Source organism: Rousettus aegyptiacus, unplaced genomic scaffold (assembly GCF_014176215.1).
Source record: "Rousettus aegyptiacus isolate mRouAeg1 unplaced genomic scaffold, mRouAeg1.p scaffold_m13_p_14, whole genome shotgun sequence".
NCBI classification, from domain to species: domain Eukaryota; kingdom Metazoa; phylum Chordata; class Mammalia; order Chiroptera; family Pteropodidae; genus Rousettus; species Rousettus aegyptiacus.
Genome location: NW_023416289.1, coordinates 16,007,407 through 16,033,419, shown reverse-complemented (window position 1 = coordinate 16,033,419; position 26,013 = coordinate 16,007,407). Strand labels below are relative to the sequence as shown.

General features: G+C 36.4%; 1 long non-coding RNA gene across 1 annotated transcript in view; it reads left to right on the top strand.

The window, feature by feature from the left end:
• Nucleotides 1-1,580: 1,580 nt before the first annotated feature.
• LOC107513691 overlaps nt 1,581-26,013 on the top strand; it is a 158,615-nt gene continuing 134,182 nt past the window's right edge. The window contains exon 1 of the long non-coding RNA XR_001597609.2: nt 1,581-1,671. This is a non-coding gene — a long non-coding RNA (uncharacterized LOC107513691). The remainder of the gene's footprint in view (nt 1,672-26,013) is intronic.

The window sequence follows — 26,013 nt, the reverse complement described above, 5'->3', positions numbered from 1 at the left end:
TTCCCTCTCTCTTCTACCCCCTTCCTCTTTCCCTCCCTCCCTTCTTTTTCTTTCTTTAGACCCTAAGAGAGTCAACATCCTAGTTTGCCATTTTAATATTTCTTAGGAAGCTTTATTTCAGAATTTCCTATGGGGTTTTTTGCTCATTAGTCCTCTCGGTGAATCAGAGATTTCCTGTTATAACGCCACAAGGTTTCTCAATAGACCCTCTTGGCTCCTCAAGTCTTTTGAACGACTTTATTATGACAAAGTTGACTTGGAGCCAGAGAAGGCAGAGCTCCAGTGCTGGGCTTTCTTTTGAGTTTTATGAGTTTTTTTTTTTTTTCCTTAGAAGTCTAATACTGATTTGGTGAAGTTTTATAGCTATTAATACTCCACCACTGTAGCTGCTGTAAAAAATATGTAAACGATAACTTGAAATAGGTAAATTTGTGATTAAGTTGCACTAGAAACTAATGTCTCTTGGTCATAGTTCATAATTTTCAAATGCATGTCATTTAAAATGATTGGTAACTTCAACCTTGTAACTCTTTCAAGGAGAATGACTGTAAACTTAAATCATGACACTAAGCTGATATTGAGACTCATATTTTCTGAGTTAAAGATATATTTTTATGGCCACACAGTGGACTCTGTTTATCACTTATCATAAACCATAAGAAACCATTTTTGTTTTAAATTAGGTGCTTAGGCTTTTGTCCTATAATCTGTTTCTTTGCTTTCCCTTTTTTGCTTTTGTTGGTCCATTTTCAATAGCTCCCAATTGTCTTCCATTTCCTATAAATGGCTCATATTTTATATCTTAGCTTCTTGAGAGGTATTTCATCCTAGTTGAGGTCACCTTAATTTACACCTTAAATTACAGTTCCAAAGCCAACTTCAGTGCTGCTGATATTGAATAATCCTGCTAAAAAGTCTAATTTTAAAATAAGGAACAGTCTTATCCTAAAATGCAAGGCATAAGAAACCCATGAATTTTGCATATCTCTTTAGTACTTATTGAATTACATTCCTCCCCTTCCTTTGAGCCACTTAGTAAATTACACTTCATTTTACTGTCTAGTCTGGTTCTAGAAGGTGTCCTTTCTAAAAGATCACAAGTAAGTCACTAGGCAACAGCCCCAAATAATTTGAAAGTTAAATGACTGTGGAATTTAGGGCTTAATGGTTTGTAAAGCCATCTCAATTATATTTATTAAAATAGAAGATCTTGTTAAAGTAGATTTCTTTTTTCCTCTCTTTCTCTATTTCTTCCCCACCTCGTTCTCTTATCCAACTCACCAAGACCCATGTTTTTGTTGCCTGATTTTACACAATTGGATCAAGGCTACACACATGACAGCTGCTACAGCCCCATTGACTGGGTAGGGAGAAGGAAAGTGATGGGCACAGAGGTCTCCTTGATGAAAAACACTGTACCTTTAATGCATGCGGAATTATTAAAATGCACTGACAATGTATAAATGGCAAAAAAAAAAGAACAAATAAAGATAAGGTGTTACATCATACTCAAAATGTTTTGTTTTGTTTTGTTTTTTACAATTTCTAGGGCAATTAAAGGAAGATTTGGCTCAATATCGTCTTACATAAATGGATAAGGAAAGTGGGCCTATTCTTCAGAATCATAGAAGATGAAAATCTGCATCCTTTTCTTCTGAGTGCTCTTGAAAAGTGAGTTTCACTCTTTTTTCTTCATTTTTTTTTCTCTAATCCCTATCCACGTCTCTGTTGCTCTTACCCGTTTACAGGCTTATCTTGTGTTTCTAGACCCAAACTGTTTCATAAGGTAAGTTTTAGCTACACATGAGCATTAGAACTATAACTAGCCCAAACTGATATGAGGATACTAGATTTCAAAGACTTACCACACACACACGCACACGCGCGCGCACACACACACACACACACACACACACAAGCAGAATGCAAAGTATCTTAGTGACTCATATTATTACATATTGAAATGATACTATTTTGGATATATTGGATTCATTAAAATATGTTAGAATCATCTGTTTCTTTTAAAACTTCCTGGAAAATTTTAAATTGCATAGTAGATCTCATTTAAAACTTGAATTTTATTTCTATTGGACACATCTGTTCTAGATCTGAAGCCTCTCAAAAGCAGGAATTGGGTTTTATTTCTTCCCATACAACCAGGCAGTAGATCAGAAGGCACTTTGGGTTAAGTGAATCAATGGATACAGCGATTAATTAATTTATTATTTGTTCCAGTTTGTACTTCAGTCCCAAAGGTAGCTTCAATGCTTCAGATTCCACAGATGTGTGAAAACCATTTTTCTGTGTCTTAGCTCAGAGCTTCCCAACTTTTGGCCTCTGATATTCCTTAACTTGTTGCAAATAGGTCAAAAGAGCAAGTCTGTCAGCTCTAGGGACTGCCAGGTGGAACATGGGGCTGTGTGGGCCCCAACTCCATCGCTCCCCACTACAAGCAACCTCAACCATTTAATCCAGAGTGTTGTGCAAACATAATCATATTCTCTGTCACACAATGAAAATGACTGGGAAATATTTCTGTATTTTATATAATGAAGTTGAACTTTTATATTTAAAAGAAACAACTCAAAAATTAATTTAACCATGAACTCATCACTATAATTTTTTTTTTCTTTTTTTAAACCATTAGAATTGGTGAATATCTGTTTGAGGGTTAATCTCATTTTAGAGTGGTATAGGTTGAGGATTATTTCAAATTGGTATAAAGTTTCCTTTCAAACCTCTCTGAATGTGATGGGTATAAATAATGTTATTTCCCTGGAATATAACATTCTTCCGGTTTGATTAAACACATCCTAGGCAACAGAGATCTAATGTATTGGGCACTATGAAACTGTACAGTATTAGAATTTTTGACATAATCCTTATGCCAACCTGATGGAGTACTATTAGTCATATTTTGCAGTAGCTAAGTTTCTCTCAAATCCACACACTATTCTGTTAACATTTTTCAGCGTCGAATCTCAGCTTGTTTGTGTCTAATGACTTTACCATATTTCATAAGTGTGCTGCTTAGGGGAAAACAAGCAAACTGAAAGAGAATTAATTACTTTTATAATTTATTGAGATACAAATTTTACTATACCCTCCATATAGTTTCTCTTCCCTTTTTATTTTATTTTTTTTTTATATCTTAGAGATTTTGTAAAACAGAAAACAATTTCTTGAATCTAAAGTTTATTTCTAAACACTGAAAAGAAAATACTCTGGTTGTAAGAGGAAAGCAGAGAGGAAAGAGAGTGGAGATTACTAAAATTGGAAGTGAACAGGACTGGCCCCCAACACACAAGTCCCTGGGCTTACGTGGGGCATTTTTTTCTCATAGTAGAGAAGGAGGCAGCAGAATGCTGAAACAGTCACACTGTTCTTTCAGGCAGGGGAAAGAATATGTGTTAGATACCATTGTTATCAAACACAAGGGGTTCATTTTGCCTGCAAGCATCAAAGACAAACAAGGCACAAATAGGAGTTTGCAGCAAAGAAAGTAAAGGTTCATCTAAGGAAATGGCATCAAGCCCGGAGACACAGGTGTGCTAGCACTCAAAGACCTGGCTCCCCAGTAGCCTCTAGGGGATAGTTATATAAGGGAAAGCTCATTAGTCACGGTAACTGAGGGAGTTGGGGTCGTGAGCTCTACTGACTGGTCGAGGCTTGGGTAAGAGGCACTTGATCATTGCATCAGGTCCTGAAGTCATTCATGAAGTCCTTCTGTCTGGTTTGAGGGGGATGCCAGTAGGATCGATCCACCTTCAGGAATCTGAAGCTGAAACACAACTGAGGTCAAGATTATCTTTAGTCTGCTTAAAACTCTGTTTCTGCTGTCAGCATACCCGAGGCTTTGTTCCTGAGACTGCCCTCTTATGTCCTAAGGGCCTTAATGATTCGGTAGTGCAGTATGTACAAAGGTGGAAGGAAAAGGAAAGAAAAGAAGCTAGTGAGTAGGAGGCCAATTTGAATTAAGAAGAAAGAGAAGAGAAAAAGTCATTTTTAAGGAAGATTTGCATGATAATATCATTGCCCGGGAGGTTGTCTCCAATGCTGGATGTGACATTGTGATTTATAGTAAGAGATTTATATTTGATCTTAGCTTCTATCTGTGAGGCAGAGCTCCTAAACCGTCTTAGAATTTTTTAAGTGCCTAGAGTAACAAAAGTGACTTTTAGACTCCACCTAAGGGTGGGGCCTGAAAGGCAACCCTGTGATTAGATGGTTGGAATTTTCTGCCCCACCTGGTGACCTCCAGGGAGAGGAGAGCAGCTAGAGGTTGAATCAGTCATCAATATCTGATGATTTAATCAATCATGTCTATGTAGTGAAACCTCCATAAGAAACCAAAAGTATGGGTTTCAGAGAGCTTCTGGGATGGTGAATTTGTGAGGATTCCAGGAGAGTGGCATGTTTGGAGAGGGCGTGGAAGCTCTGCCCTTTCCTCAAACCTTGCCCTGTGCATTTCTTCTATCTTTCTGTTCCTGTGTTACATCCTTTCATAATAAACTAGTAATTTAGTAAGTAAAATATTTCTCTTGAGTTCTGTGAGCCACTCTAGCAAATTAATCAAACCCAAGGTGGGGGTCATTGGAACCTCCAGTTTATAGCCAGTTGACCAGAGACAACTTGGACTTGCAGTTGGCCCCTGAAATTATGGGGGTTGGGAGAGGGGTTAAGAGGGGAGTGAGGAGGGGAGTCTTGTAATAGGACTTAGCCCTTAACCTATCAATCTGACCCTGTCTCTGAGTAGGCAGAGTCAGACATGTGTTAAATTGTAGGACACCCAGCTTGTGTCTGAGATTTGCTTGTGGGTAGGGGAAAGCCCTCACATGTTGGAATTGGTATCATAGTTATACTGGGATATGACAGAGCACTGGTAGAAATAGAGATGATACATCACTGACAAATACACTTCCTTTATCCCACAAAAGTTTTCATGTACTAACTCCAAAGCCCATCTATGGCCAACCCAGGAGACTGGAATGGGGATCACAATGCTAGACAGATGATTCCAGTGGCTGCTGGTCTACCGAGCAGGTTCATAGCTTGTTTGACTGTCCCCCAGTTGACATTCTCACACAGCCTTTGCCAGATGCTTACTCTGTCTTTGAAAGGACAGTGTTTCCTGTTTGGAAGCCAAGGGAGGATGGACTTTTCTAGTCTCAGGAAATGGTCCTTTTCAAGTCTACTCCATCTCTCTTTGTGCCCTCTGGCCTACCTTAAGTGCTTTGCACTGTTTATCAACCTTAATCAACATGAGTGACAGAAAACGTGATAATAGCCAAGAGCTTGTACAGCTGATGGGGGTGACCTCTTTTAAAATGCCAAACCTGAATAAGCTGTATTTACATTTCTTTGGGCTCCAGCTTTCAACAATTTTCATCTTCCACATAGGAGGGAAGAAAATAAAAGTTATTTTAGTATCCGTCCAAAATTATGTCTTATGACAGCGTTGCAAACTCTCTGCCTCCTGCAAGCTGAGAACTCCTATGTCAAGATCAGTAGTCACCAGTAAAGCAGCTACTATAAACTTCACACACCTTCAGCCTTGGAAATATTGAAATCCATTCAAAAATAAACAAGGACGTAATGATGTATTTTAATTAACTCCAACATGCCAGCATTACTGTGTTGTAATGTAAATGACAGGATTCTAGGGCAGAGGAACTGGGTGGGACCCCTGCTCTGTTATTTTTCTAGGTTACTGGAGGATATTTCATAGCAGATATAAAAAAGACTACATGGTTGCAGTTAGAACTGAATGCTATAATGGAAGGAAGGATGTCAGCCACAGTACCTAGCACAGTACTGGGCACTTAGTAAGTACTTCAGATGCCTTATGTTTCTCCTATTCCCCATTCTTTCTCTACCTTAATTGGGACCCTCTCACCAGAAGAAAGAAAAATTATCCTGGAAAAAACTAGTTCAGTTCAGCATGTTCAAGCCAAAGTATGATTAAGTAATGTGCTTTATCTGGCTACTGTGATTTAATACTTAGCCTCTCAAAGTGAGGTGCTTGGCCTAGCAGCACGGAGCTTCTAATAAAAAAAAAAAAAAAAAAAAAAGAGACTCAGGCCTAACTCTAGACCTGCTTCACCAGAATGGGCATTTAACAAGACCTCCTGTGATTCCTATGCGTGTTCACGTTTAAGCTGCACTGTCTAATGGAAAGAGCACTGATTTAGGAGTTAAGAGATTGGCCTTCTAGTTTGTTTTTCTTACAAACAAGTAAAGACTCTAAATTCTATGGTTCTATTTCCTCTTCTCTCAAAGGAATGTGTTTTCATTCACTGTTTCTGGAAAGGTCAGCTGTAATCTGGCTTGACTATGTGCTACAAATAATATGCATATAATACTTCTCGGATGTGAATGAATTTAGATGGAACTATAAAAATGAACCCCCACCCCCAAACACGCACGCATGCGCGCACACACACACACACTCCTAATTGTCAGCTACTGTGTCACCCAAGCCAGATGAGAAGCAGCAAACCTCACTCCCTCAGACACTTCCTGTAACATTTATCACTTTGCAGATGTGTTTTTCCTATTTTCCTGACCAAAAAAAAAAAAAAAAGTATTTGCAATTCTGTGAAGCTGCCCTTTATCTAGCACTGCAAGGGCAGAGAGGCAGAAGAATGTGTGTTGAGTCTAGTTGGTGCATCAAACACTGGGTTGAATCTGTAATCAAGTCATGTAATTGGGACCTATTTGTAAACACTACTGCCGTTTGGGGAAAGGGTGTTATTGTAGAGGACACTTTTGAAAACGGGTCCCCGGAGGAAAGGCTTTTATCATCTCAGGATTTGAGATGCTATTTTGCTTCTCATCGTTCCTTATTCAATTCACTTTTATTCTTCGTTCTTTCAGGGGCTTACATTTTATATTTCCCTTTGTGGTCAAAATAGCTGCACTCCTCCTAATTTAAAGATGTTTCATCATTAAAAATTATATTAAATAGTCAACCATCCTCAGGGAAGACTTAATTTCCACTTTCTGCTGCAGTCAGCATGATTGAGGTTCAGTCTTTCCATAAACTTGGAATCTATTTAAAGCGATTTCCATAAACTTGGAGTCATCTGATACCTTTTCATGGGCTTGCTAACCAGCTACCTACCTATTTTTAAGAACCAATAAAATTGACCTGATTTTGGCTAAAAGAGAGAAACACACTTTAACTTCTGCAGAACAGAGAAATTATAGAAACAGAGTTTATTGGGTGAAAGCAATAAAATTGCAAAGTGCAAATATTTAGGCGTGTTAGACTGTTGATGTTGGATTTTGAAAGAAACTTGAGGGAGATGGTGAGAGCAGAGGCTCCCCCAAAGGCTACGTTCACAGGTGCTTTTAAGCCAAACCCACGTGTGACTCACACTGGCTTTTTTTCTTTCTGAAGGAAAACATATTATTATTATTAATGTTATTTTGCTGTTTGTCAAAGCAACATGTACTCGATGGAGAAAACTGAGAAAACACCTAAAATCTATGAAGAGGGGAAAAAAAATAGCTTTTTAATTAGATGCGACAGTCCCATCTCTAACACATTTCTCTTATACCTGTAATTTGAATACATTACACCCCTCTGCTAGTTACACATTTTAATGTATGGAGTTAAGTGAAACAGATTGATGGAAAATGCAGTGTCACACTGATATCATCCTCCCTGAGTTACCTAAGAGTTGCTTAGTTTAAGCGGGTAGCCTGGCATAGTTACACTCTCAAGACAGAAAAGGCCTGGCATTTCTTTCCACTGTTGACTCTACTGCCATGGTTTGTCCTCCTTACAAAATGGTGCTGGGTATGTGACAAAGAGGATGCTGTGAAAGAGAGAGGCAGGGACCGACTTTAGAAGAGGTGGTCAGAGGAGTTTATTTTATAGGTAGTGAATGTTAACTGAGACTTGAAAGATAACTCAGAATCTGTCTACGAAATGCAGACTCTTGACAACCATGCCAGGAACATTCCGCTTCAACACTGGCATGTTTCATCCAAGCAAAAGCTGTGCAGACCTCATACCCCTTAAGGAGTGCATTGGAGTAGCTGTGGCTCAGAAGCAGGTCCTTCCTAGGAGGAGTGGGTCCCAACCCTAACTACCAGAATTTTAAAGCAGTGACACCTGGTCTCACTCCCTGGCCAATTATATTAGAAAACCTGGGAGTGGGTGAGTACTGGATATCAGCATTTTTCAAAGTTCTTCAGATAAAGTTAAAATGCAAGGAGAGTCGAGAAGCACTTCTGCAGAAATTCACCAGCCAGGGGAGCCCTTAAGACTGTAAACAAATCTGTGAGTAAAGAGTTATCTATGGAATAATAGATATATTTATGGAATTCTGTGGGGAGACAAAGAAAAACAATTTGTCCAAGTTTCTATATTTTATAGAAAATGAATGTAACAACATGGTAGAGTAAATGAACTTAGGCAACATCCTCCAAAATTAAGATCATCTCGATTACTTTATTTTCTCTTATAAATCATCCTCACCATCATCATCATCATCATCATCATCATCATCTCAACACAAAGCCAAAGACAGGCATTTCCACTTTGAATACTCAGAAAGCATATAGGAACCTCTGCTTGGATTTTTGTGGAGTTCAAATCAGTTAATCTTCATCTCATGAGAGTTTTGCCCCAAAATGGTTCTATTATACAAATAACATTTGGAAAACACTAAAAGAATGGGAAAAAACTCTGCATTATCATCCCCCAATTTCCTCATTTGGCATGTAAGCAATTTCTTTTCATGTTTCATATGAGACCTCTATACCCATGAACATTTTGCATAGTTGTATTCATAATGTGGGTATAATTCTTTTTACCTAAATTATCTTATAAATAGTTTCAGCTTTGCCTTGTGATTTGTTATGGCAGCCACAGCAAACTAACAAATCTGTTAAAGGCTTTACACTTTGTCATGAGTGCAATAAGAAACCACTGACATGCTTGAAATAAGACAGAACACAGTCACATTGAAAAGATTACTCTAGATGGAAAGCTAGTGTAGCAGTGGGAAGATGAGAATACTGAAGGCAGAGAGATTTCATTCATTCATGCACTTAGTCATTCTTCAAATAGTATTGATTAACTATAGCGCTGTGCATGACAAAACAAGCTCCGCACTCATGAAACTTGAAATTTAGTTAAGTGTCTGACAAGAAAAAAGAGCAAATGAATAATCACAAATCGTATGCACAGGGAAGAAGAAAAGGGATGGTGAAGGATGGGAATGTGGGTAGGAGTAGGAAATAGGTGGTCTGATGTCAGCATGGCAGTAGAGAAGTCCATGTTAAAGTGAAGGTGTGTATGACAAGACCTCAAGATGAGAAGAAGCCAGTCTATGAAGGAAGGAGAGAATGGCATTCCTGGCAGAGGGAACTCCATGGTCAAAGGAGGTCTTGAAGCTGGAAAAAGAATAGAAAGAAGACAGAGAGGCCCGGGCATTGCGAAGGAGGGAGAGTGGCACCAAATATGGCTGGAGACCCGTGAGAGCCACATTATGCCGCAGCTTGTGGGCCATGATTAAGAGTACAGGATCTATTATAAGCAGACACTGGGGCCCATTACTCAGAAGAATAACAGTGTGGTTTGTGTTTGTAAGGATCCCTGTCTTCAGAGCACACAATAAGGAAGAGTCAAAGTGAGGTGGTCAGGGAAAATGTTACGATGGTCTTCTGAACAAAAGTCACTGCAGCTTCAACTAAGGCGATAGAAGTAGAAATGGGGAAAGTTGGTCAGATTCGATTTATTTTGGAAGCAGAATTAACAGCGCCTTAAGAATGTAACCTATAGGCAGGTGAAAGAGGATAATGGTTAATGGATCGTATCAAATGACTTTTCAATTACACTGAAACCACCACATTTTAAGGATATTTCAAAGTAATGTGCTTATTTCTATTAATATATATAAAGCATGCATTAAATGGCTTTAGTGTACATTTCTGTGATTATCTGAACAGAATAAATCTGTTAAACCTAAATGTATTCCCTCTCATGTGAATTTTACCATTCCTTTCTATTTTTATTTCTACTGGAGATTCGATTTTTTTCTTCATCCAGTTATGTGAGTTAGGCCTTCATGTGGTATAACAGTTATATTATGTCAGTTATAGTTGATGTGAAAGTTTTTTCTTGTTTTATATTTTATTTTTTGTCATATTTAAAATTTCTACAGTATTGAATTTACATCTTCTTTTCCGATTTTCCTTGTTGATTTAAAGCTTACAAAGTTGTTATACTTTGGAAGATCTTACTAATTTTTTTATTTTATTACATACATATGCACATGTATGTATGCACACATATACACACTCATACATATACTTATTATTGTTTGTTTTGACATATGCTATAAGGTCTGTTTAGACATTAATTCTTATTCTTCAATAGCTAACCAGTTTCCCTGCGTCATTTATTAAATTATTACCTCTTTCTCATTACTATGAAATCCTACTTTATTATATATTAAGTTCCATATATGTTATCAGATATTTTCCTTAGACTTCTACTCTGTTCTTTTGATCTGAGTTCTTGTGTTTCTTGAAGGAGGAAGCATAGCGCTAGTCTTTATTGCTATTAGCAAAGACTTTCTGTTGGAGATTTCTTTATCAAAGAAATATTCGATAGCATACTTGTCAAATCTTTCAGGAGAACAAGCTTCTTATATATTTGGTTATCATTTAGTTAAATGTAGAAGTATTTTAAAATTATTTGTATGCACTTATTTCATAAATTTTTTTAAGGATTGCATTTTTAAACTCTGTGGGAATCCACCTGGATTCTCCCATTGAATCCCCAGCACTCAGCATAGAATATGGCACCTCATAAGTGCTCAAAAATATTTTATGACTAAATAAATGAAATAATACATTTTAGTAAATCACATCTGTATCTCAAAATTAATCTGGAAAAGTGATATTTATATTTTTCAGTTTTCTCATGCAGAAACAGCATTTCTCTTTTATGCAAGACTTCTTTTATATATTTTATCACAAATACAGATCGCAAATATTTTGTTTTGTTTACTGTAAAGATATTTTGTTATCAGTATCGAAAATGAGATTTGTTTTTTTTATTATATAAAAAATTACTGCTCTTTACAGCCAAGCAGTTAATTTTATTTATATTGTATTCAGCCAAAGTAATAAACATTTACTGATTTGAGTGACATTTTACTAAAACCGAAGATAGCTTTTATTGTAAGATACACCATTGATTTAATAATAATTTAAAATATAACCATGTTAAATTGACACATGATAGTAATACTCATTTCAGTTTCAGATTTTTTTCAAATGAGACCTAATATTGATATCTTTCAGTAGTTTCTATTTAATTATTTGGACTATGTGCATAATCTGTAAGATATAACATCTATCATGCATAGCATTGTCCTTTTTCTCTCCATTTTTATGTCATATTTTATAATACCAAAATTTAGAAAACTGTGTTAGTAAATACATTGTTGCCCTTATTAGGAATAACAGAAATGCTATTTTTTTTATTTAGCAAATATTCAGAGTCCCCACCATCGTAGAGCTTCCTCTTTCAGCGCTCTGGGAAACGTGCCGCCTTCGACAGGCATGACCCTCAACACAGCTGCTGTGAAGGAGAGCTCAGTAAATGCCTCCCGATAACTCTGTGCAGAATCAAATAACAATATAATTCATGTCCAAAGTTGTCCTCAGTAAAGATGTGAAAATGCTTAAAATACATCTGCAATATTTTTATAAAAGCTCAGAAGACCCCTTCCTTAAAACAAAAATGTAAGATTGTGTGAGAATGATCAGGGAGAATGGTCTCCTGCTCACAGGTCCAGGAAATCGCCCAAAGTTATATAAAAGGAGGCGAGACAAGTCTAATCATCAGATGTATCAGCTCAAAACTCTGAATCATCTTTCAGTTGTTTTTCCTCTCAAATAATGTTCTTTTGGGAGTATTTGGAAGAATCAGTTCTCCTGAGAAAATATCACTGACTGACATTTAGAAGTAATACAATTTCCAGTTATGAACCATCCTTTGCATTGCCCCTGTTTTAACGGAAAGAGAAGGGTGGGGAAAGGCGACAGGGAAGGAAGTGATAAGTAATGTTCAGTTACAAGGGAGAGAGGAACCAAGAAAAGTTTACTTTTGAAAAACAACACTGCCTACTCAACTACTATTGATAACAAATACCAAGTGTAGGATACTTAACAGCGTACCAGCGCTATGCTGAATGCCTCGTGTGTTTTGTTCATTGAATCCTTACCCCCGGCAAGATGGCTATAATTTCCCCTACTTTTCAAATGTGGGAACTAGGGCATACATTTGGGAAGTAACTTGTCCAAGATGACCTAGAGAGTAAAAGGCAAAGATAGAATTCATATTCAGGTTTCTGGATTGTGCAAGTCACATTTTAAATCATTATGATGTTTCCACCTGACTGAGATTCACCTGAAATGTGTCAGGCTTCAGGACTAATAAGAACCTACTTGGAAATCCCAGTATGGAAAGTGTGAAGATCTGCAGGCTCCTCCTGTGACATAAACCTTGGTTCAATTTAGTATTCACCGAAGTTGCAGGTTCTAGCTTGCCTTACACTTAATGGAAAAGGTGGAGAGGAGGAGGAGGTAAATTTTAATTTGGTTCAGAGAAAAGTTTTCTTCTGTCACTGTTGAAAAGACAGTTGTCCATGTCCTGGCATACAAAGTATTATTCTGTTATTGTCAGATCTCTTAAGTGTGATTAAGTTGTCTTTTCTCTGTCACATCATTTTCAGAGAGGTAGTGGGTCATGGTCATCACTGCATTGAACTTGGAGTCCAAGAACTTGACATGGAAATAAGTAAATATATAAATAGAAGGGATGATAATATTTACATTCTAGGCTTGTTATAGGAGTGATGCAATGATGTTTACAAAGACCGTAGCGGAGTACTTGGCACATAGTAGGAACTTTGTAAATGTTCTTTGTTAAAGTAGGATCATGATTATTATAGGCATTAGTAGAGAATAGAAATGAAATGGACTGTGCTGTTAAACACTATATTTAATTTTTTTAAAAGTCTTGTTAGGAAATGAGTGCAAAATGTTTCTGTGTTTGCAGTAGAGCAGAAAACAAGGCAATTATGCCGATAAAGAATTGACTATAATCATCAGTCAGAGATGACGGATTGCAACACATGCTCCCAAAAGGAAGAATGAGAAGTTTGGATTCAAGTTCAAATAGATTTGAAGAGAGGAGAGAGAGAATGTGAAAACTGTTCTGTGGTCACTTTAGTAGGATAATTTAATATGGGAAAGAGGAAAGAAAAGTTAATTAAAGTTTCCTGAAACAGACTGTGGAAAAGTTAATGGATAAATTCAGGGAATATTTTATCATTAACACTACCATTTTCATTGTCAACATCACACAAATTGTTCATTGATTTTTTTCCAAATATATAAAAATTACTCGAATAACAATTAGCGAGTACTTACTGTGTGTTAGGCACTGCTACCATATCTATTTAATCTTCACATTTAAGATAAATATTATTCACAAGTTATGACTATGTAAATGAGTCCCGGAGATGAGTGCTCATCTTCAAGTGCTTGCAATTTAAACATGGAAGGTATGAAATTACTCGATATATGTTGAGGAGCTGATATGTCATTTCATATGCATTGTCTTATGTGATCATCTGAACAACCCATGACTTAACTGTCATCGCATCCATCTTACACAGGAGAAAATTGAATTTCGTAGAGTTTGAGAAACTTGCCCACAATCACAGTTATAAATGGCAGAGGAAATCCTGGTTTGTCTGATTTGCCAAGGTACTGTGTGAGAAACCAGGCAAATACTCCATAATCATAGATAGATAGGCTTGGTTTAAGACCATCAGTCCCAGGGGAAAATATCAATGATTAAAGTCATGCTTAATGTTGCAGTCCTTTTCTTTCAACAAATCCTGAATTTTTTCATTTGTGGTCATTAGTTGTACATAGTCATGGCCAACCTGCCAGGTAAACAGCTAATTATTTGGGTTGTATTATAAGCAAATAAGCTTGCCTGCCTGCAAAATGACAAATGAGACCTGATCAACAAAGAACAATTGTTCCAGGGTTGCAAATTCCAAGGAGTATAATGAGCAATGGCTTACTGAATGAGCAATTGCAAAACAAAGAGATTACATTAGTGTGGTTTCTTTAGAAACCGAGAGCAATCCATTGGATTTAATGCCTTCCCAATAAAGAACTTTTGGTGTTGAGGGTTGGGCAGCTGAGAAAGCACACAGGGAATGCTCATGTCTTCAGCACAACTGTCAATGACAGTACAGCACTCCTTGGGCACAGCCCACCATCATACCCCATCTTTAGGACCTTGTGATTCCAAGAACCTTCCCCTGAACTTGGTGGCCTAGAAAGGTTAATACCACTGTGCCGAGCCAAAGGCTATCTTCGCGAGCACATACCACATGCTTGTGCTTTGTGAATGTCTGGTGCCTTGATAAAGCAGGAGACAGTGTGACTACTGGTGAAAAAGATGAACTTTGGGCTCAACCAGATCTGGATTTGAATTCAGTTTCTTCACTTACTAGCTCTGTGCTTTGGACAAATAGCTTAACTCCTTTGCACCTAAGGCATCTTATCCGTAAAATTGGGGTTATACTTTTATACTTTTCAGATCTTTGCAAATATAAACAAAAATAATAACAAAGCACTAATATGGAACAACAAACTGATAACTATGTGTGTGTATGTATGTGTGTCTGACTCTGACATTCAGAGAAGACAAATCGAGTAGCAATGAGTAGGATGTCCCAGCAAAATCATTCCCATTCAAGATCATATTTTTGAATTTTGTAATCCCCCTGAAATTTTTTCAAGATGAGGAACTGGGGAAGTAAGATCAACCAAAAAGCAGAGTAAATACAGTTAAACGGCTTTGAACAAATTCGGCTTATGCTCTTGTAAGTAGCTTATTCACTCCAGTTTTAGGAAAACAGGAAGTAATAAGATTAAGAATCCGAAGCTCAAATGAAAACATAATGTCAAACCTAGTCCAAGGAGGATTTGAGTTCAGGATAGAGATTGAAATACTCCATAAAATTAAAAGAAGATGAACAGGCTTACAATAAGCCTTATGCGTGCACTTTCCCTGTAGTTTGTAAATTCATAATAGAGTGCTACATTGAAAATAATAATGCATTTATTATATGAGGGCTATAATAATAAAAATAAATAAACAGTTTCTACTTGTTTAGCATTAATTATGTGCCACACACTGATCTAACTGTTTTGTGTATATTTATTAACTACCACTTACTACTTCAAGCTCCTTAGTAGTCTCAACGAAGTAGATACTAATATCATTTGAATAGTATCTATTTTTAGATTCTATTTGAAGATAACTAAACGAGGAGATTGTATAACCTAACGGATTAAATTTCTGGTTTCCAATCCTCTTCCTCCCACTTATTGCCTGACCTTCACCAGTCTTTGGCCATTGTCGCTACCTCTGTGAAATACCTGGGTTTTAAACAAATAACACATATACAATTGTTTCACTTAGAGCCAAACACATAGTGGATATCATGCAAATGTTAGTTCCTCTGAATCTGAAATCAGATTTGGCAAGAAAGAAAAAGAGATATCCAAATCCCTTAGTTTGTGGCTTTTAAATCTAACTAAATATGCATACATGTTTCTTGTATGTTTCTTGAGACAGTTTACATTATGTTTTGCAATCTTCATTTTACCTGCATTACTTAATATATAGATATGTATCTACTAAAGTATGTACTTTAAATGTGGGGAAGGTATTTCTCCTTATTGGATTATATTAGAAAACTGGATAAAATTTAGCATTGATTCACTTAACAAGGGAAAGTATTGTAAGTATTGTACATTTAATTTTATATTCACCATGGGAAATCCAAGGAGATATTTATAGATGTCTTCATGTGATTTGAATAGCACTGACTGTCATTCTGAAAGCTAGGTAGTATTCACGATGTTTTATTTAAAGGAAGGGACAATATAAAAACTAGCTGAGGTATGGCAGCCACTAAGCCAGACCCCAAAGAGGGATATTGGTGAAGTCAATGTAACTCCAATGTCAACTTCTTACTTCGAAGTTGACAGAACCCCATGCTGGCAGTATGCTCAAAGATAGTTAGACTCAGGACTGTCTCTCATTAACCAAACCCCTAAAACACCACTAGATAAAAATATTCAATTATATTGACTAAAAGTCAGAATTTTAACTTCTAAGAGGTCTTAAATGGAAGTTTTGGGTCAGTAAATTTTCTGATCATGGTGATTCTTCCAAATAATAAATAAAAGGTATATTTAATTCATTTATGTACTTATTCATTCAACACTGAGATATGTGCTAAAGATATAATTATAGCAAAAATAGATAGTCTCCTTGGCCTTTGTGCTCCTGAGATTTAGACTGGTAGATGAGATTGCTGTACATAAAAAATTACACAAATATTTTTAACATAGTATGTGTGTAAGTGGACAGAATTGGTACATGACCTAGTGCTGTATGAGCCTTGCACTTTACACTCAAGCAGTGCCTCCTGCACTCAGGCCTCTGTTTTCATAGAGATAAAAAGTCGTCTAGCCAGGCCTCCTCTGACCCGGAAGAGAAAGAACATTCCCAGCTCTACCTGTATTAAGCACATATTTCTGTTTTCTGCACTGACCATCCCTCTTCTCTTGTCAGATTCCTAATTGAGATGCGAATGGAATCCATTAAGCTAGAGCTGAAAGTCACCCCTTTGTGTTCCTGCCAGATCCGTGTGTCTTTTTTACAGCACTCACTACAGATAACTGAACTCGCCAGGTGGCGGTTTTACCTGCGTAGGAGATGTCACGCTCTTTTGTCTAAGTTTCATCAACAGTGTACATCTGCATATGATGCAAAATATGACCTCGCGGTGGAGAACCGCGCCTGATGGTTCTTTGGTTTCCTGGCGCCGTGCAGTGAGCAGGCTGGTTACAAAAGGGTTTCAAGGACCATTTCACAGAAACTTACAGGCAGGTGCTCACTTACAGGTCGATTCCAAGAACTGTTTGTTGGTATGCAGCACATTGACTGAATTATCAAGGGCAGGAGGAAATTTTAAAAAAACAAACAAACACATGAGCAAAACTGCAAAGAAAAGGCAAGTAGCTAAAATTCAGTGGAATTCTTAGAAGAGAGCCTAATTCCTTGCCTTCTTTTCTAAACTGCTGTCAACATGGTCTAATCTGAAAAGTATGTTCGGTAGAGTCAAGAATGACAAGGGCTGATGGCCTTAGATATGTTCTTATACCAGTGGAAAAGTTTGTAAAAGCTACTCATAGCTTTGAAAGGGGAGGAAGATACATGCTGTATTATGTACAGATCACACTCTGCAGCTATCACTACAGGGCCAACCAATAACTTTGTGCTGATTTCCATTCTTTTAAAGGTGTTTCAGACCTCAAAAGTAAGGAGTCTAAGCAATTGCAGGCTTTTGGGAAGTCAGTTCATCATTTGGAGCTGGCTTGGCCATGTGGCATATGGAACAGAGAGACAGAAAAAGTTATGTCTTCAAAGATCTAGATATTTGAATACTATCCCTTACTGAAATTCATCGTGGAACCAGCCACGCCATTCTAATTAAGTTTACAATGTCTATTGTTAAAAGAAATAGTCCTTACTGTGTGGAAGAAATTATACCCAGCAATTTCAACCTATAATAGTCTGCAAAAATAACTCCTTAATTGACTGTAGAGAGTAATGATAACAAGATTTAAAACATAATGTTAGCACCAGAAAATTTAGTGCAGAAGACCAGTCCGAGGGTTGAGCTGTCAGTAAAGCTACCCACTGAATCTTTCTAAGCTAATTCAAATGAAAATGCCAAGATTAAAAGTGATAACATGGTGCCAATGCAATAAGAATTTCTACAAAATTAAATTACTGCCTTCTTGTGGCCATATCATATTATCTCTAACACTACTAAATCAATCACTGCAAGAAAATTATCTTCACAAGCTCATCTAGTGCTTTTTCTTTGAACCTGAAGAGTTTGGTCTATTTTCTTGCTATTGAGAAACGGAAGTGGTGCTTTTTTACGTTTCTGGGTGAAGAGGAATACATGCCTCACGACCAGCTTTATGACAAAGAAATGACAGTATTTGCCTATATTATTGCCAAAGATACTATTTAATTTAAAAGAGAAGAAAAAAGTGTGCAAAGTATTGAATTGCGAGATGCAATAACTTTTACAACTTGTCATCTAGCCAGTTATTGACATCTAGTCACAACTTGTTAAAACATAAGTTAATTTCTGTGTTCGTGCAACATTGGTAGCCATTTCCTGATGCATCTGTTCATTTCTTAGCAGTGCAGGCATATTTAAGGAGTAGTTTTCATTTAGGATACTGTTTACCCTGTTCAGTGAGAGTTTATTTTATTGAGAACTGATATTCCTGGTCTGATTGTATAGTAGGACAACAGAGAACAATAGAACAGGCTTTATATAAAAAAGAAGAAAGAGCAAATTCCACAAAACAGATTTAAGCCCATGACATCCTGACCTTTTGTCTGTTCTGGAGCAAAATGTATATGGTAAAAGCACAAACTCAGAATTCAGTGGGGTCTGAGTCTGAGTTCCAGCTGTGTTACATGGTAATAAGCTTGGGGAAGTCATATAAACTCTCTGCCCTGGGTTCCTTCTTGGTAAAAAAAAAAAAAAAACAACAACAACAACGCTCTTGATTTGTCGAATTATTATTATTTTATTATCATCTTCATCAGTATTATTTGTACATCTAAATTATATCAACTAAAGTCAAAATTATTAAAATATGCTGTCTTGTTTCAAATCCTATCTCTTGGAGCATTCTGTTTCATCTTTCTAAAAGACCTTCAGATTTTATTGGCGGCCTGGCAAATATTCATCAACTTTGAAGATTTATTTTAAATGCTTAAAATGGTCAATGGTGACAATGATTGATAAATCATCTCCACTTATCCTGGCAGACTGATGTCATTGTCTCTTGACCCACCATTCGCAATCTTATAGGGACACCCATTATTAGACTTTAACTTGTTAGGTAACCATTGGCTGGTTTCTGTTTTACATAGAGAGTTTGAGTTCTTCAAAGATAAACTTCTAGTCTAATTCATCTTTGCCTGCTTATCTTATATAACTACAAAAATCTGGCATATAGTAGGTGTTCAGCATTTGCTGAACAAGAGACTGTTTCTATGGCATTTTAGTTTTTTTTAAATAGACTTTTATAGAACAATTTTAGGTTCACAGTAAAACCTAGTAGAAAGTACAGAAAATTTCCATATCTCCCTGCCCCTACTATCAACACTCTGCACCAGAGTTGCACCTTTGTTGTAATTGATAAACTTACACCGACATTTCAAGGTTTCCTCTAAGTCTGTATTTTGCATTAGGGATCGCCCTTGGTGTTGTACATTCTGTGGGTTTTGACAGATCTATAATGACATGTATCCACCATTATAGTATCATCTAGAATAGTTTTACTGCCCCAGATCCTCATTGTCCCACTTATTTATTGCTCCTCCCCAACCCCTGGCATCCACTTATCTTTTTACTGTCTCCATAGGTTTTCTTTTTCCAGAATGTTATATAGTTGGAACCGCATAGTATGTACCTTTTCAGATTCTCTTCTTTCACTTAGTAATGCACATTTAAATTTCCTCCATGTCTTCTCTCACTTGATAGCTCTTTTTTTTTTAGAATTGAGTAATATTTTGTTGCCTGGACATACCCCAGTTTATTTATTTTTTCACCCACTCAAGGAAATCTTGATTGTTTCCAAGTTTTGGTAATTATGAGTTAAACTGCTATAAACATCCATGCGCATGTTTTTGTTTGGATATAAGTTCTGCATTAAATCTAGATCTGTGATTCCTTTTGAGTTATTTTCTTGTAAAAGGTGTGTTATGGACTGAATTGTGTCTTCTTCAAATAAATAGGTTGAAACCCTAACCCTTAATGTGGCTGTATTTAGAGATGGGGCCTTCAAGGAGGCAATTAAGATTAAAGTCATAAGGGTAGGTCGCTAATTTAACAGGAATGAGATATCCTTATAAGAAAACTAAGAAACACAAGGGATGTGCACACATAGAACCACCATGAGAAGGTGGTGGTCAGCAAGTTAAGGACAGAGGCCTCTAACTACTTTAAATTTTCCAACACCTTGATCTTGGACTTGCAGCCGCCTCGTCTGTATAATTCAATTATGGCACCTCTGGCTGACTAATATCGGTTATAAGGACTATGTCTAGTTGTTCCAGCACCATTTGTTGAAAACACTGTCTTTTCTTCATTGCATTACCTTTGCTCCTTTGGCAAAGATCAGTTGACTATATTTACAACGTTGGTCTGTTTCTGACCTCTCTCTTCTGTTCTGTTTATATGTGTATTATTTTCCCGATATTACATGTCCTTGATTACTGTGGCTTTCTGATAAGTTTTAAAGTTGAGTAGTATCGGTCTTCCTTTAATATTGTTCGCTATTTGGGGGCTTTTATCATTCCCTATAAACTTTAGAACCAGTTTAATAATATCCACAAAATAACTTGCTGGGGCTTGGGATGAGATTGTTTTGAATCTATAGGTCAAATTAGGAAGAACTGACATCTTGACAACATTGCATCTTCACGCACATGTAGTATCTCTTCATTTATTCAGTTCTCCTTTGAGTTCTTTCATCAGAGTTTCATAGTTTTCCTCATAGAGATAGGAAACATTTTGTTAGATTTGTACATAAATATTTCATTTGGGGGAGGTGCTAATATAAATGGTTTTGTGTTTTTAATTTCAAATTCTACTTCTTTATTGCTGTATAAGAAACAATTGACTTTTGTATGTTAATTTTGTGTCCTACAGCTTGCCATTAATTGCATATTAGTTGTAGGGTTTTTTTATTGTTGATTCTTTTGGATTTTCTACATAGACAAGTATCCCACTGGTAAACAAAGACAGTTTTATTTCTTCTTTCCCAATCTGTATACCTTTGATTTCCTTTTTTTGTTCTATTGTGTTAGTGAGGACTTCTAGTAAGAAGTTAAAAATAGTTAAAAATGTGTGCTTAAAGGGGACATTCTTTCTTCGTTTCTGAAAACTTCCAGTTTTTTTTTTTACCACATTTTAACTTTTTATAATGATTTTACATGTACTAATCATACTCAGCATGGAAAATATTTCAAATTGAATTTATTGCTGTGTTTCATGGGCCTATTTTCAGCCATAGATTACGGCATATTCCTGTGTGTTACACACTTAGAAAGCAGCACCTCTGTCTTGGTAGAGTCTTTTCCTAATCTAATTAAAATGTATTCGAGAAGCAAGGCATGTCACATAAATTCTTGGCTTTAAGAATTTGGTTATTGTTTTTATATTTTATTTAAACTCTTCTATAAGTTCTGTTCATTCTTCAATGAGGAGGATAAAACATAAGATTTAACAAAACCCGCTCTGCTTAATTCTGCATTTCTCAAAATGTAAAGCAGTATTACATTAAGTTTAAATAAAATGTAAGACAACTAAAACAACTCATTTAATATGTCCTTCGTGTAGACAAACGGACAACTTAACTGCAAAATTAACAAAATAATTTCAGTGCTACATACTTAGGAAAGTACTCTGAGTTTAAGCAACAACAACACAAAAGAGCAAATAGAGACACTATTTTGATTTAAACTCCAAGGTAGCAAAAATAATCTGAAAATTAATAAATTGCCGACGAGTTTCACATATTAGGGTCAGTATTTAATCTCATTTTTTTGCATACAAGTCATATTTAGGAAGCCATGTTTGCAATCTTATAGCCATAAAGAAATTGATCTTGTATTCTATCTGTGATAACTATAAAAGTTTGTGACAAATATTGTAAGATATTTACTTTTTTAAAGTACAATTAATGATATTTCTAGAGAGCAACTTGGTTGGATTACTGAAAGTTACTAAAAAGATATTATACTAATACTAATACAACTCAGGTAGACATACCAAATTAGAATCTGGAAATATCTGTAATGACTCTAACTAGATTGGTTATATGAGGGAGAGAAGTGTAGGGAAGCAGCAACATGTGAGTTGAGTCTCCAATTTTCATTTTAGAAAAAAAATAGACTGTAAGAAAATAAGTATATTTCATTTAATTTTTCACCCTATTCTTCAGTATGGCTTTAAACCATCTTAAGCTTTAAAAGAATGCTATTTATTTCTAATGTGTGCATGTATCAGGAAAATATAAGAAAATATAAGGAAGCCCCACAGTAGTTAAAATTTTGAAGATATTATTTATTTTAAATGTTTCCTTGTGTTCATTAAACTTTACTAGATAGGATGGCCTTGAGTACTGCCTGCACTTGATTGCTCAGAATTTCAAATCCGATCTGTAAAATCACCTCCAGTGTGTGACTGGGTTTACTATGTAATTTTTCTTTTCAAATATGCCATTATTGTAGTCTTCCACCTAAACCCAAAGAATGCTGTTATTAACTTGCTTTTAAGTTCCTCAATAAAGCAACATTTAGGATGTACATAAAAACACTGCATTTTTATTAAATAGCCCTCAAGGAAGGAAAGGTTATTTCAGTCATATCAGCAAAATGAATCTGTGTTTCTATTCAATTAGCATTGGCTTGCCAACCTCAAGTCGTGGCACAACGTCCATGTTTGCTTATTAATAGACTTTTATTTTTCTATATTTTACCCAATATCATAAAACTCTGGTAAGAACATGTCCTAGATTATTCAAGGCTAGTAATATTTCCTGTCCTCCCTGCCTCCATCTCTTCAATTCATTCCTTCCTTAACCTTTAAACCCCCTGTTTTCTAAGGAGAAGCCACATTCAGAGAGAAAGAGAATATGTTTAAATATAGTGAAGTTTTATTTAAGGCTTGGTATGTGCCACACATACTATTCTAAATTCTTTTTAAATGCTATTCCATTTAATCCTCAAAACATGTTAGAGATAAGGAAACTGAGATACCAGGAGGTTAAGAAATTCGCCAAAGGTCATATCTATAATAAGTGCTGAGTAAGGATTCGTGGCCAGACATTCTGATGCCAATGCCCATTCTGTTAATTAGCATTCCCCTTTGGCATGCTGAGTTTGAGATGCCTATACCCATCTAGGTGGAGATGTCACCGATATGCTGGATATGGGATTCTGAAATTCAGGAGGGATGAGTATTGTTTTTGATAAAGTTACCCAAAGACAAAAGCATGTTTAAAGCAATGGTCTGCAGAGAGAATGCTAGGAAATACCAACATTTACCGCAAGGGCTGAGGAGAGAGAATGTAGTAATGAGACAAGGAAATAACATGCACAGAAGGGGAATAGGAGTCAGAGGATACAGAGTAACCAACATCAGGGGTGGTAGATAGTTTAAAGAAATAGAACATGGCCAACATCAGTGCGTACTGCAGCACATGGCATGCAGCAGAGATGTCATTTCTAAGAAAGGCACATCATGTCTGTTAGGTAGAAGATGTTTTTGAACCTTCACCAGGAGCAGTTCCAGCAGAGAATTGGGGAAAGATAGTATTACAGTGGGCAGGAAAGAATTGTGGGGTTTTAGTGGGCTAAAGGATGCCCAGCAGATGTGTTTACATGTAATGCGATCACCATAAGCAGTATTATGCTTATACATATTCTTTTTTTTTTCTTTCTTTCTTTCTTTCTTTTTTTTTTTTTTCATAGTGTTTGCGCCTAGAGTATCATACAGATATTTCATGCAGGGATGTTGCTAGAAATAACCTAGACTGTGACCTCTAAAATTTTAGCACCAGGGGCAGATTTTAATGGAATCACTATTAAAGATTTTTTTATATAAGCCTCAGAATATTCAAGAGATATATTTAAGTCCACCAAAAGACCTTCATTTGGTAAAGCAAAAGTGCCACAATCTTTTAAAATTGGTACTTTTTCTAAAACTGAAAACTTCACACATTTTACATTTCATTTGCTAACTTTCACAGCAGGCCTCCTGAAACCCAACTTCCTACTGAAATGTGTTTCCAAGCAATTTAATTTGGAAATTCAGAGCTGTCTTGACCTTTTCATGGGTTTTAACTCTGTATCCTAAAAGACTTCAGAGACAACACTCGACAGGTGACCAAACATTCCTGAATAATAGGATTTCTATTTTTAGATAGCATTTTCTATAACTAAAAAACAGATTATTCAGTCAGTTCTCTTTTAAAAGGCCTTCTTGGGGAAGCAGTTTTTACATTTGAGTTTGCATGACATTTACCACTTTACTTGTACCATTAAGTATCACTATGTGGCCTTTTACATCCAGCAATACACGGCTCTAAAACAGAAAACTCCAGTTGTTCCTGGGCTCAAGGCTCTGAATTAAGAATCACAAAACTGAAGAAAGATAGCACTTTAAGATCATTGGTGCTGCAGGGAAACTTAGCTCTTCTCAGCCGTTTGCTAAGGTTCCAGTCAGAATGAAATAAGTTTTATCAAAGAGTAAAAATTAGAGGTGGGAAACCGTCAGTCCCTTTTTTGTTTGTTTGTTTTATTTATTCAAGTTTTCTGCAATTCTTTTTTTTTAAGAGTCTTGTTTTATAAGAGGTTTAAAATATGGATCTGCATCACCCCTCATTTTACATCCGAGAGAAACTAAGGCCTAAACTAAGGCCTAAATATGGTATTGGAGGAGAGCTTTACCGATGAACATGAGGGTCCTACAGCAAATTAAGCTAAAAACATCTCTTAAGGCAAAAATGGCAAAACCGAAGTTGCTCTCGTTTGGCCACATTGTGAAAAGGCAGGGTTCTTTGGAAAAGACAATATGCTGGGGAAAAAAAAAAAATAGAAAGCAGCAAGAAAAGAGAAAGATCACATATGAAATGGATTGACTCCATAAAAGAAGCTATGCCTTAGTTTACAGGAGCTGAGCAGGGCTGTTGAGGACGAGACAATGTGGATATCACTCATTCATAGGGTTGCCAAGAGTCAGAGCCAACTCATTAGTATGTAACACACACACTTAGGACCTACCCCCAGACACTGATTTACTTACGCTGATTAGGGTTGGGCCCTATCTTTTGTTTAAGATGATGCTACTTCTAGCAGAAGTTAAGGGAGAAGGAAGATTATAATGTTTGAAAGAGGATGACATCTCTTAATTGACTAAGAACTCAGAGAATATTCAGCCCCTTTATCCCTGAACTTGAAGGCAGGTTGGATTAACCAAGGGAACCTGTTCTAAAATTCAGATTACTAAATCTCCATTCCAAACCCACTGAATGAGTGAATATATAAGAGGAATTCCCTAGAACCTGTGTTTTTAAGACTCTCCTTAGCTCTTTCTCATATAGACACATCTGTATTGGACCTGTAATTCAGTCTGATCTTTCTAGGGCAGTGGTTCTTAAATTTAAGTGTGTATCAGAATGACCTGCGGGGCTTATTGAAATACAGGTTGCTGGGCCCCACCATAGTGTTTTCAGTGGGTCTGAGTGTGGGCTTGAGAATGTGCATTTCTAATAAATACCCTGGTGATGTTGGTAATGCTAGTCCAGGAACCACGTTTTGAGAATCATACTGAATCATAAGAGATTAATGCTTCTTCTCTCATGGAACTGGATTATAAAAGGCTTCTAAAGTCAAACCTGTGACAGTGATTCTAGAGGAAAGCAATGATGGAGAGCTAATTCAGAAGAGAAAGGAGAAGCAAGGTCAGTCAAAAAGGAAATGGCTCATGCATGTTAAAAATACAGTTCTACTGCATTATATAAAGCATTACTGAGCCCATTGTCTTCTGATCTGCCATGTCTTAAATTGACCTATCATGGTCAATATTGCCAATATTTGTCACATTTCTTTTGAAATGAGCCCTAGTGCATAACTGTACATCTTTCTAAGAGATTACCAGTGCTTTAGAGCATTCACCATACCATCTCTTTCCAAATATCTATCAAGAGTTTCTCTCACTATCTGAGTAGATATTCATTACATTACCTTAAATAATTTGTAAATATAAATTATTACAAATCAGT